Below are 11,857 nucleotides of genomic sequence, written 5' to 3' on the forward strand. Positions count from 1 at the left end.
AACTATAATAGTCTTGGTTCTAAACACTTAAACACCTTTAAGCCAAATAAAAAATACACATTTAATTATCTTGCCATGCTCACACAAGGCCAACTGCCAGAACTATGCAATATTTTTTGCCATTAAAAATGTATGCAAATTCACTCAAGATATATGATATGTCAACCGAAACGAAGAAATTATTACATCATGTAAAAAAACAATCCGACGGAATCCTAAGAGAGTTAAATTTTCTATTTGTCTACAACGATTTGGACATGTATTTAATTTTAGAGTCGGCCTCCGCGGTGTAGTAGTCAAGACGCTTGACTCACGCACGGAAAGTTTTAGGTTCGATTCCCGGTGAGAACACAGAAATTGAATGTGATTTTTCTAAAGCCTAAGTGTTATGTGCTGTAGTTCACCAGTGTATTTGGGCTTCCTGACCTGTTGTGACGAAATAAAAAACAAATTCATTGAACCACTACTACTACTACCATCACGCCATTTCCCCGCAGGGGAAGGCAGAGAGAATGGATCGCCACACACGTCTATCCTGGCATTTATTTCTAGATTCTTTCACATTCATACATCTTGTCACACATGCCCTTCGGTTCTGTCTGCTTTTGACATGACCAGACTTAAGATTTTTTTTATCTGATCATTCCGCGTCTTCCTTAGTCGTCCTCGTCTCACGTTGCCGTTCATTTTCGCCACATACACTTATTTTACCATTCTTTCGTCGTCCATTCGTTCTACATGACCAAACCATCCCAGAGACCCTTTCTTAATCTTATCAATTATACTTGACTCAGATTTACACTCTCGCCTGATTTCATCATTCGTAACTGTCATGCAATGATTTCCCATACATTCGTCTAAGAGTTCTCATTTCAACCGCGTTCACTCGGCTTTCATCCTTTCTCTGCCAGTTCCATGTTTCACCTCCATACTTAAGTGTTGGGACTAAAACTCCGTTGTGCACTGCCAGTTTAGCTTCGATTAGCATATTTTTATCATCAATTACTGTGCTTAGTGCGCCGTTCATTTTGTTGCCCGCATTCACTCTCCTTTCAAAATTTATTTCTACACTTTCATATCTTGAAAACATGCTTCCCAGATACACTAATTCTTCTACTTGTTCGAGACATTCGTTGTTTACATTTATTATGCAGTCAGTAACCTCTCTTCCCCTTTCAAATACAAAACGGATCTTTTGACTTACTTTCGTTTATCACCAATCCGCTTCCCAGGCATACATCATACATTCTAGAGACTATTTTTTGCAAAATTCATTAAAAATTACGTATTTTAAAATTGTACTTAAATAAGCAAATCATTTTACCAGTTGCTATTGTAAATTGTTTACAAATTCGCAATGCTTTATGCTACTGCTATTTATGCCATCGACGTCACTAGTACCGATCCTGAGGCTAATAAAGCTAAGACCCGCGGACTGTTCTAGGTGCGGGGCGGTCGTAATTTCCTTAGCCAGACTAACCCTTCGATTGCGGGCTAAAATAAAAATTGACAAGTATTTTTCACACCCCATCACTAATTACGTATATATTTCAACTAACATATATATTTAAAATAAATCGAAGTATAATTAATGTACAGAGATTTATTTTGCATTGTGCCAATCAATTTTGGAGTACGGTATAATCGGTTGGGGTGGCGCGAGTGAAACAGTTTTAAATAGTGTATTTGTTGCATAAAAATCTGTAATTAAAATAAATAATCCGTAATCCGCACTTAAACCAGCCAATGACAGGTCATAAGCCATGTAAACGACTAGACTCCCATATACCCTTGGGTGATCCAAGGTTTTTTAGTAACTTTTTCATATGGAATTTTGACTTCAATTGTTTCTTTTCATTCCAATAATTGAGATTGTATGTAACTTGAGGTGATTTTCACAAAAATAGCGCTATATAAATTATCCACACATTATTATTATTATTAACGAGAAAATGTTTAAAAAGGCTATACAAAAATGGTAAGTGGAGCTAGGTAGAAGTAAAATGGATTGTCTCATTCGCTCAAACCAATATTGAATCAACTGCTCCATAAGTGTATAGCTTACGTTAGGTTTTTGTTATTTTCATTGTGCGTTTTTTAATATAAATAATATAGATGTACATAAATTAATGATAAACATAAATACGTAGTGTTTAAAACTGTCTGTATATTTTGTTAATTATCTCTGTTTAATAAGTTAGTTTTCTTTGTTTATTCTCAAATGTAAAAACATTTAAAAAAAAAGTATATTGTTAAGTGTCAAAATTCAAAAAGCTGAAACCTTTATTTATGCGGGTGAGATTCATCTAATTGAATTATTTCACCTACATGTAAACTCTTAACTTCTACTTTCTTTTTCTTTTCATTTCTTTACTCCTACTTTCACTACGTGTAAAGTGGCCACTTAAACCAGCCAATGACAGGTCATAAGCCCTGTAGATGCCTAGACTTATACATTACCTTCCCTAAAATGTTCTTCATCTCTGTTGAAATATGTAAATATTAACAGCTCCCCAGGGAGTTTAATCCAGTCCTTGTCTACGAAAATTTGGACAAACTTAAAATATTGTTATAATCAATTATAACGTATGGCATAATATGATGGGGAGACACACTAATAAATCAATGTCAAAACCTCAGGAATCTGCTCAAAAATTAATAATTAAAATAGTTTCAAAAAAGCCCTTCAGGTACCCCAGCGTCAAGTTATTTAAGATCTTAGATATAAGGCAGTGATATATTTTTAGAATAATAATGTTTGTGAAAGCAAATTATTCTACCAAATCCAAAAAGGAACACTCCCACACTACCAGAAGTCAAACTAAAGGATGGGTCATGGGGTCTACCACAAACTCTGAATTTGGGCAAAGAAATTTCAGGTTTCTGGCCCCCAAAATATTCAATATGTTACCTAAGCAAAGCAAAACCATGGCCCGGATTTAATTAAATAAATTTGTCAAAAAATTGGATATTGGGTTTAGGCCGAGAAAAATTTACTCAAAAACATTCTCCAATAATACGTGGTATGAATTAATATTGTAAAACCGTATAATAAATTAACTAGTAGGTAGTAATGTTATTGTTTATTTTGCATAAAAATGTCTGCCTTAAAACAGGTTGTACCTAGTCAAACAGACTAGACATTATCCAGAGAAATCTATTACCCAAGTGTGTATGTAATAGATTAAGTTATTGTTATTTTCGTTAATAAACCATGATTATTAATATTTTTGTTATATTGACTGTTTTCACAATTTAAGTTTATATTTATTTTATTTTCTACATGCATTGTATGTAAAAACTGTTGGTTTTTTCCTAAATATATATAATAAGTATTTTTAAAGGCAATTTGTCAATCGTGAATAAAAAAAGTAATGGGTGTCTGATGCCCCACGTTGGGCACCAGTGTTACTGCCGCGGGTAATGCAGGCGAGTACGCGCGGCCATGTTTCCCGCGATTATGCCGAGCTAATGTCGAAGAACACCCTCTGGAATTCCAGCAAGCGACTATTATCTTGGATAGAGAAATTTCACTCGCGGTGCAAATCATATTATTTACCAAACTACCTGTGCGTACCTACACTTAAACAAAAGCCTCCGGACTGTTAGATTTTTATTTATTCATTTATTTTAGAAATCATGGTTTGCAAGGCAATCATCAAGCAAGCAAGGAAATCATATTATTTTGTCATTACTTACTTACTTACGTATCGGGTCCGGACTGCAGACCTTGCCACTCCAGCGTCCAGCGACAGATATCGACTTGTCAGTGGCCATCCTCAAATCATTATCATCACAAGTTAACTGCATTTGTGGGCACCGCAGCAGATGAGGATCATCCTGCACCTCTCCACAACCGCAGTTCACGTCATCTCCCTCCAGAAAACCCCACCTCTGTTGATTGTATTTGCACCTAGACACCCCTACCCTTAAGCTAGGGTTTCCTAGGATACAATACATTGTATTACTAATATGATTAATAGAATTAAAGCGATAATTCACTTAAACGGTGGTAATTTTATATATTAAACATTGAATACAGAAAAATAAATAAATAATAAAAAATACATATTTATAAATTATTTTCATACTTATTATATTGATAATTGCTATATAAAAACAATCAGCATGCGTTAAATAATAGATACCTTTAATTTTAATGTTAAATTGCGAAATCTCAAACCAGCATTAATTTTCCTACTTCGTTGATTGAGAAAAACTGTAGATTTTATCATACATGGACTTCGATTGTCGATTGCGTCTTTGACATGACTATAGTCCTTAAAATATGGCTTGGTTAAAATGACAGCTGTCAAACTAATGTGACTAGTGGTGGGGAAGTACTGATAAAGCTCGGGTTTCCTAGGACAGCGGTGCCCGCATCTTAACGGCCGTAGTGAACGGTGATGCGGTGGACAGCCGTCGTAACGGCGACTAGAGAGTGGTTTCCTGGGAAAACGGTGTTATCAACACCGTTAAACTAAAACTGTTTTTTTAATGTAGTAAACATGGACAAAATACGAGAATATCAGAACAATACCAAATAAGGTAAACGGCTATAATACTGACCCATTTCGTGTCTTAATCTGACAGACATTTTTATTCATTTTTTGTTTTTAAATACCTGGTAATTGAAACTATATAATTTTGTCTATTTCTAAAATTGATAAATTTACTTCAATACGTTAAAAAAATAAAAGTAAAAAATCAAGCAATTTAAATAAATAAAAAATATTAAACATATCCAGATTTTGTATTCATTACTGACATACTGAAAATGGATTTCACTCTAATACTGACCTATGGTGATCCTATTACTGACCGGGAGTGAAATAAAAGATTTTGATTTATTTATTCAATATATTTGATAATAAATCTAACAACACATAAGAAAAATATCAATTAATAATCATAGAGGTAACTAAAAAAAATAGTAAAATAATTTTTACTAAAAGAAATACCTAAAATATTGATTTACTTATCAGATGAACAGCGTAATATTGTTATATCAGGGATGGAGTAAATTCCCCTCGCATTCAGCAATTCCGGTTCTGGAATTGTTTTTATAATTTCTTCAGAAGAATACCATATAGTATCCTCTTTTTCTGGCCACCTCCAATTCTGGCCACTCATAACCATTACTCTGACTAAGGCGGAACCATTATCTTTGCTCTTCACCACAATCCCTGGAAAATATTCTTCTTCAAACTTTACAATTACATACTCATTCAATTTATAACCGCCAAAGTCATTTAAACAACTCCGTTGCACTTCTGTTTTTTTTATCTTTCCTTGTTTCTTCTCAAGCACCACATTTTTTTTCTCCTCTTTTAATCTTTTCCTTTCCAATTTTTCTTCATCTTTTTTCATTTTGTCATCTTTGACCTTTTGCTGGTAGTTAATATAATCGTTTGATGAAACAATGACAGTTGGAATTCTTTTTGTAATTTTCTTTTTCTCTACCACTTTATCTTCTGGCCAAAACAGACACTGCTTAAAGGGCGTAAGAGCATTAATAATTGTTTTAGAATTAGGAGTTTTACAAGGCGTCGCTTCATTGAGATTAGTATCGCTTGTGCCCGCTTGTTCTAGGAGTTCTCGATCTAAATTTGCGGTAAGAGAAACGGACATTGGTTCACTGTTTTTCTCGGGAATTAGTTCACTATCTTTTACCACCATTGTCATAATTTCAGATTCATCACCTGTTGTTGACCAAAAACTATCGTCAAACGCTATGAGAGACTCATTCAACGTATCGTTGTTAACGAAAGTTTCATACCCTAAATGACATTCGTCATTATTCCCTGTGACCAATCCGATATTTTCATTGACTAAATTCTTCGTAATTTTCCAAATGTAGAACAAATTTTCGTCTTCCTTTGGACCATTCCATGTATCATTTGTTTGATCATTAAATGCATCAATTTGGTTGTTTGTCAGTAAATTTTCAAATAAACGTAGAAATACGGCGTTGTATTTGTTGTTAGGAATTTTCAACAGATTTTGAGAAGTAACGACGTGCTTAGGACAAGACGATGATGGTGTTGACGTGCAAGGACGCGCTTTTTTAAAATCAAGTTTTCTATAGTTGACTCCTTCTGGGGAAAATGGATACAACCCACAAGTCCTAAATCCATTTTGAAGAGTATTCATATTACCAGCTGTTTCTAATACAGTTTTTAATAAAGGGGCAAAATCTTCTCTCATAAGCTTTTTACCCTCATTATCAATTTTCCATTGGTGAACTCTCTTTTTCCATTCTAATTTGACTGGACGGAATAGGGCTACATCGAGGGGCTGCAATATATGAGTTGCGTTTGGGTACAAAGCAATCAATATAATTTTATTATCCTTACAAAACTCACTGAGCGCCAAAGTCATGTGCGACGAATGCCCGTCAACATATAAAATTATAGGAAATACTATCTGGTTCTTTTTGAGCCATGGAAAAAAAACGTTTCCTATATATTCATAAAACACTTCTCCAGTCATCCACCCGGAATCAGATCTGCCCATTCCCCAACCATGTGGCATTTTTCTGGCTAGCGAAAGTGGTATTCTTTTATATTTATAAATTATCATTGGGGGGGGGAGGTCTCCTGCTGCATTAGCCATCACAAGTGTAGTAAGACATTCTTTTTCATCGTTGTGTATAAAATTATAAACAGATTTCGAACCTTTTTTCACTATGACAGACGACTCCTTCGGACTTAAAAAAAAAGCAGTTTCGTCACAATTATAAATGCGTTTTGGGTCATTCAAAACATCTGTGTAATCATTTTCATCGATATAGTTCTTAACAGTAGAAAACCATTGCCTTAAATTTTTTTCGCTTACGTTCGCCCTTGCTCTAATTAAATTTTGTGACACTCTTTGCGAAATGCCAGGGTGTCTTTTTAAAAATCCTTCGTACCAACGCCTGCCAGGTTTTCCGTCTTTGAAGGGATTTTCGCGTTTTAATTTCAATAATAGTAATTGAACACTGTCAAGTAACTGGTCTTTGGTCGCCGGAAATCCCCTTTCTCCAATAAATATTATCCAATCGACTATCTGACGTTCTTCGTGATTAGTTAGAATTGTAGGATGTCCAACTATTCTTTCTACAGGATACTTGCCCTTTTTCTTGTATAACAATGTTGTTTTTGGGATTTTATACAAATTGCTGGCCTTGTATATTGTCATTCCTTTTTCCACAGCTAACAACGCATCTTTCACTGACTGTTCACTATACTGCATTCTTTTAGGCGCCATCATATCTAAAACAAAAGGTTTATGAAATTTATATTTTCAAAAATTCCATCTAAAGTAGCTTAAAACGTATGTTTTGAAATCCAGTTTTACTTAATTTTATCTTGTGTTATTTATACATCGTATACAATAGTGTTTGGTAGTCAGATATTGGATCAATTTACAAGTAAAATTTAAGTTTTATGTTCCGTTATTTAAAAAATGCGTATTTAAATATTACATTGGAAATAACTTTGTTAATTTTATTTTAAATCAAAATAAATATGTAAAAATATGTCTCGGCACAGAACTTATTTACTGACATAATATGTAATACTGACATCAGATTATAAAATGTAATACTGACCGAAATTTGTTTCTATTACTGACCACTAACTTTACTCATTTATAAGATTAAAATAAAGCAAAAATATATAAGTCAGAACTACATTTCCTAATTCAAAATTCTTTGTGCTCTACAAATCACACAAAAAATGTGTTTTTAATTTTGTTTCAATCAAACTAATTTAAATTTTTGAAATATTCTCACTGAACTTATTACTGACCCATAGGTCAGTAAAGAAAACGACTAAAATATCAGCCGGATGCAATACTGACTGCTTAGGTCAGTAAAAGAAACAGTCAAAAAATGGTTGGATGTAATACTGACCACTTTTATTTTTAAAATTTATGATACAAATAGTAAAAATATCTTACAAATACTTTGTTTTATGAAATATCAAGAGTCAAATCCTACTGACTGAATAGAAATATAACTGAATAACAATTGAATACAGAAAATATATGGTTTAAAGTAAACTTTGAAAATTAGGCTTACCTCGTAAGGATTTCCTGTGTACTGCTGTTAGTCACCGGGTGTCCAAACTCTAACTGATTTTTTAAACAGAAAAATTCGAATGTCAACCATAGAACAAGTGTGAACAATTAACAGATGCTGTGTTCTAGTGTTGCCAATATTCATAAATGTGTTTTTTTTTTTGCTTTTTCCTATTATCTTTGTTTTTGTTGAAATAGATCAGTAATACGGGCACGGTCAGTATTACAGCCGTTTACCTTACAACATTCTAAAACGAGACAAGAACAGTCGAGACTGATAAACCAGGGACTGAAATCATACAATAAACTACCAGACGAAACTAAACAAAAGACTTAATTTAAAAAATAAAAAAAATATATAAAAATAAAAAAAACTTAAATTTTTTTATATTTTTTTTTAAATCTTAAAATTGAAAAAAGAATTAAGTAGAGTGGGACTGAACCTCAATCAGTAATCCAGAGTTTCCATCACTAGGGACCACAGCCCGACTTAAATTGAAAATGTAAATTATAATTGATTAATATTTTCATTAATATTATGCATTTTCCGATTCATTAATTTCAATAAAACAATCATTACTGCATTTATCCATTAATCAATTGGGAGGGGGTAGCGTAATTGAGGGTTGAATTTCTTCAGTGTTGGTTTTCTAAGGTCTTTAAATAAATGACTTTTCTAGAAAGATTATATTGGTGCCATTATCCACTGGAAGGGTGACACCCTAAAACTGTAAAGCGTCTTTAACCTTTGTAGATCATATTATCTTACAATTCAGTTCTTCTTTTTCCTCGGATATTTCTTTCTTACCATATGTAAATGTTTATTATTATTTGTTTTAATTTCTTGGTATATACTTGCTTGCTATCTTATTTCAGTTTTATTTACATATCATTATTTGTTACAATATAATAATAATTATTATTACCATACCTTTACGTAAATATTATTCTGTCCCAAAATGAGTTTGTTGTAACTCCTGGGAGTACAAAAAAAAAATTGTATGATTTTAGAAAAATATAATTTTAAACCAGGAAAAAAACCTTTTTATAACCTTTTCAATATCAAATATTAAAGAAAGTCAATGTCTTTGCATTTTTCGCACATCCGTCGTTGTTCTACGATTACGACGATACTTTTATTCATATAACTGTTGTGATTGTCTTAGGCGATATAAATGATTTTTTTTCGGGCAATGCAATATTTGCTATATTTTAGATTTATTTTTATTTCACGTTTTATATAACGTTTGTTTTAAAATATAAATACCTCACTGGGCACAACCTGTGTCGAGGCATTCATTTACATGATTTAATACATACTAATGGTGTCTAAAAAATAAACAAATTCATACTTAAATCCACACAGATATATACATAAATAATAGAAAGAAAAAAAAGAAGAAAAAAAAACAAAATAATATTATTAGTACAGCTCACATATTTAACAACTGTGCAGACATTAGGTCAAGTAACAAGCTACTGTCAGCTCCCGGTGGCCCAACATCCGTACAAATTCCAAACATACGAGTATATGACATATATTTATCGAGACACTGTGTGGATATAAATACAAAATATGAAACGCAAAAATAATTTAATATAAACAAGTCTACTGCTTTGGTGAGGAGACTATCTCAAGACAGTTCTCGGGACCCAACTCAAGTGGCCATTTTTTTTTACTAATAATTTTAATTGATCAAGATTTTTATCTACTTTTGTGGCAAATCATATTTTTTTTTTATTTATTTATTTACAGTTTTAAAAAACCCATTAGAAATTTAATATTGTCTAGTCATTTTATGTCTCGTCTAGTCTAGTTAGTTCAGTCATCATGTGCTTTTTCAGATTGATTTTTAATTTGTCTCCAGTAAAAGTTTTCAAGTAGTAAGGTAGGTCGTTGTAGTGTTTAAGTCCATTATGTAGTATTTTTGACTGTCCTGTGTTTGTCTTTGCTTTTTCAATATGATAGTGTTGTTGTTGTCTGGTGTTATATTTGTATATGTCAGCATTTTTGACTAATATTATGTCGTCGTCTTGTATGTTTCCCAGTGTTATTTTGTGCACAATTTTTAAGATCTCAATTTTAGTCAAGTAGTTTATGTCAAACTGGTGTGTATATATTGTTATATATTCTTAGAGCAAGGTATACTTGACTCCTTTGGCCAAATGATGTTGTCATTTTAGGTGCCATGTATAGCTGTTTTGTTTTAAGACGCGTTTCTTAGCTAGTATTGTAAAATTTATTTCTACCATGTTTATGAGTGTGAACGAGATGTAGCTCGTTTAGGAATAACGGGTCTATTTATTATACGTCAGAGGTTTCGCCGACTAAAACGAACGAGAAAACTAAAATTCAAATAATAATTAACGAAAAATGAATTTTGTCTCTGGCGAGGGTGTCTCCTTAAGTGCCTGTAAATAAGTAACCCTCGTAGTTTCAGCTAAACGTCGTCAGAGAAAGGGTAGGAAAACAAGGGTAGATTCGGAGCACCTGTGACCGGTCAATAAATAGACTCCCCCTTAGCCCTTATTATGGTTTTAAGACCTTCCACTATTATTTGCACTAGCAGAAGAGACCTGCTCTTAAACATTACATGTGGTCTGCTCCCGCCAAGGATCACGCTAATTTGTCTATGGAAATTTAAAATTAGCTTTAAATGGAATACCCTTTATACGAGTATGTATGTAATTAACATTATCCTGAAAATGAAAATAGAGTACAGGCAAGTTCAACTTGAGGTGTACTGATTTTTATTTAAACTGCTCAGTAAACTTAAATCTTGTTATTTGGACTTGTCTTTCTAATTTATTTATTTATCATCCTAACGCCTTGTAGGATGTTACATGTTTTACATATGTAAATATAAACAGGCATGTATTTTACACAAAAGTAGTGGTTACGCGAGTGGTTGGTGGGATTGATCGGTTTGTGGCTCGATGGGCCGCCAGTTGATGAAAGTCCACCCATCCTACCCATCCTGTGATTTCCCAACTTCCAATGTTTTTTTATTCTCCTTGTTGCTATGGCCATGTGTAGCTACGGTTGCTATGAGAACAATTTTCCATATCCATAGCAACCAACATCAACAATCACGTTTTTTTCTTTTGATAATTTTGTTCTGTCAACAACTGCATGCATCATATTTTATCTGCCCACATCCGCTCGCCCTTTAATCATCTGCCCGCATCCGCACACCTTTACATTTTCTGACCGACGCGCCGCCACATTATCTATATATTCCCCGAATAACTGTAGTGAAAGTGCTGTGTTCACCGAAAAAGGGAAATACTACCCAGAAGCAAGAGCTTGGAGACAGTTTTATGTCATACGGTAAATCTTTTAATTCCGGTAAAAAGGAGATGCACTTGATTATTTTGAAATATTGGAGATTAGAATAGCTGTAAATAAAATTTTTAATATTATTAGTAATCAATAAATCTTAGTAATCGTCCTATTTTAAATATGTTCCCTCTCCCTCAATCGACACACAAACCCCCTTTCCTCTCTACTCCCATAGCCGCCCACTCTATCCTCACTGTGAAAATTATATATATATATTTATTTATTTATATTTTTCGCTTAGAAACTATAATTAATAATAAAAATAATGTGACCTCACTGGGGTTTCCCGTGCCGAGGACACTTAACAATATACTTTTTTGAAATTACGTTTGAGAAAAAACAAAGAAGACTTACTTAAAAAACAAACATAATTAACAAATATTCAGACAGTTTTAAAAACAAGGTATTTATGTACATCTATATTATTTATATTACGGAACACACAATGAA

General features: G+C 33.0%; 1 long non-coding RNA gene across 1 annotated transcript; it reads right to left on the reverse strand.

Moving 5' to 3' along the window:
- Positions 1-6,114: 6,114 nt before the first annotated feature.
- Positions 6,115-8,304, reverse strand: LOC148283534 (uncharacterized). The gene is made up of 2 exons (XR_015825575.1): positions 8,066-8,304; positions 6,115-7,256 (listed from the first exon to the last, which is right to left on the reverse strand). It is a non-coding gene; the product is annotated as an uncharacterized LOC148283534 (long non-coding RNA).
- Positions 8,305-11,857: the final 3,553 nt, after the last annotated feature.

This window comes from Micrasema longulum, unplaced genomic scaffold (genome assembly GCF_059751315.1).
Source record: "Micrasema longulum isolate JH-2025_06_02 unplaced genomic scaffold, ASM5975131v1 h1tg000225l, whole genome shotgun sequence".
Classification (NCBI taxonomy): Eukaryota; Metazoa; Arthropoda; class Insecta; order Trichoptera; family Brachycentridae; genus Micrasema; species Micrasema longulum.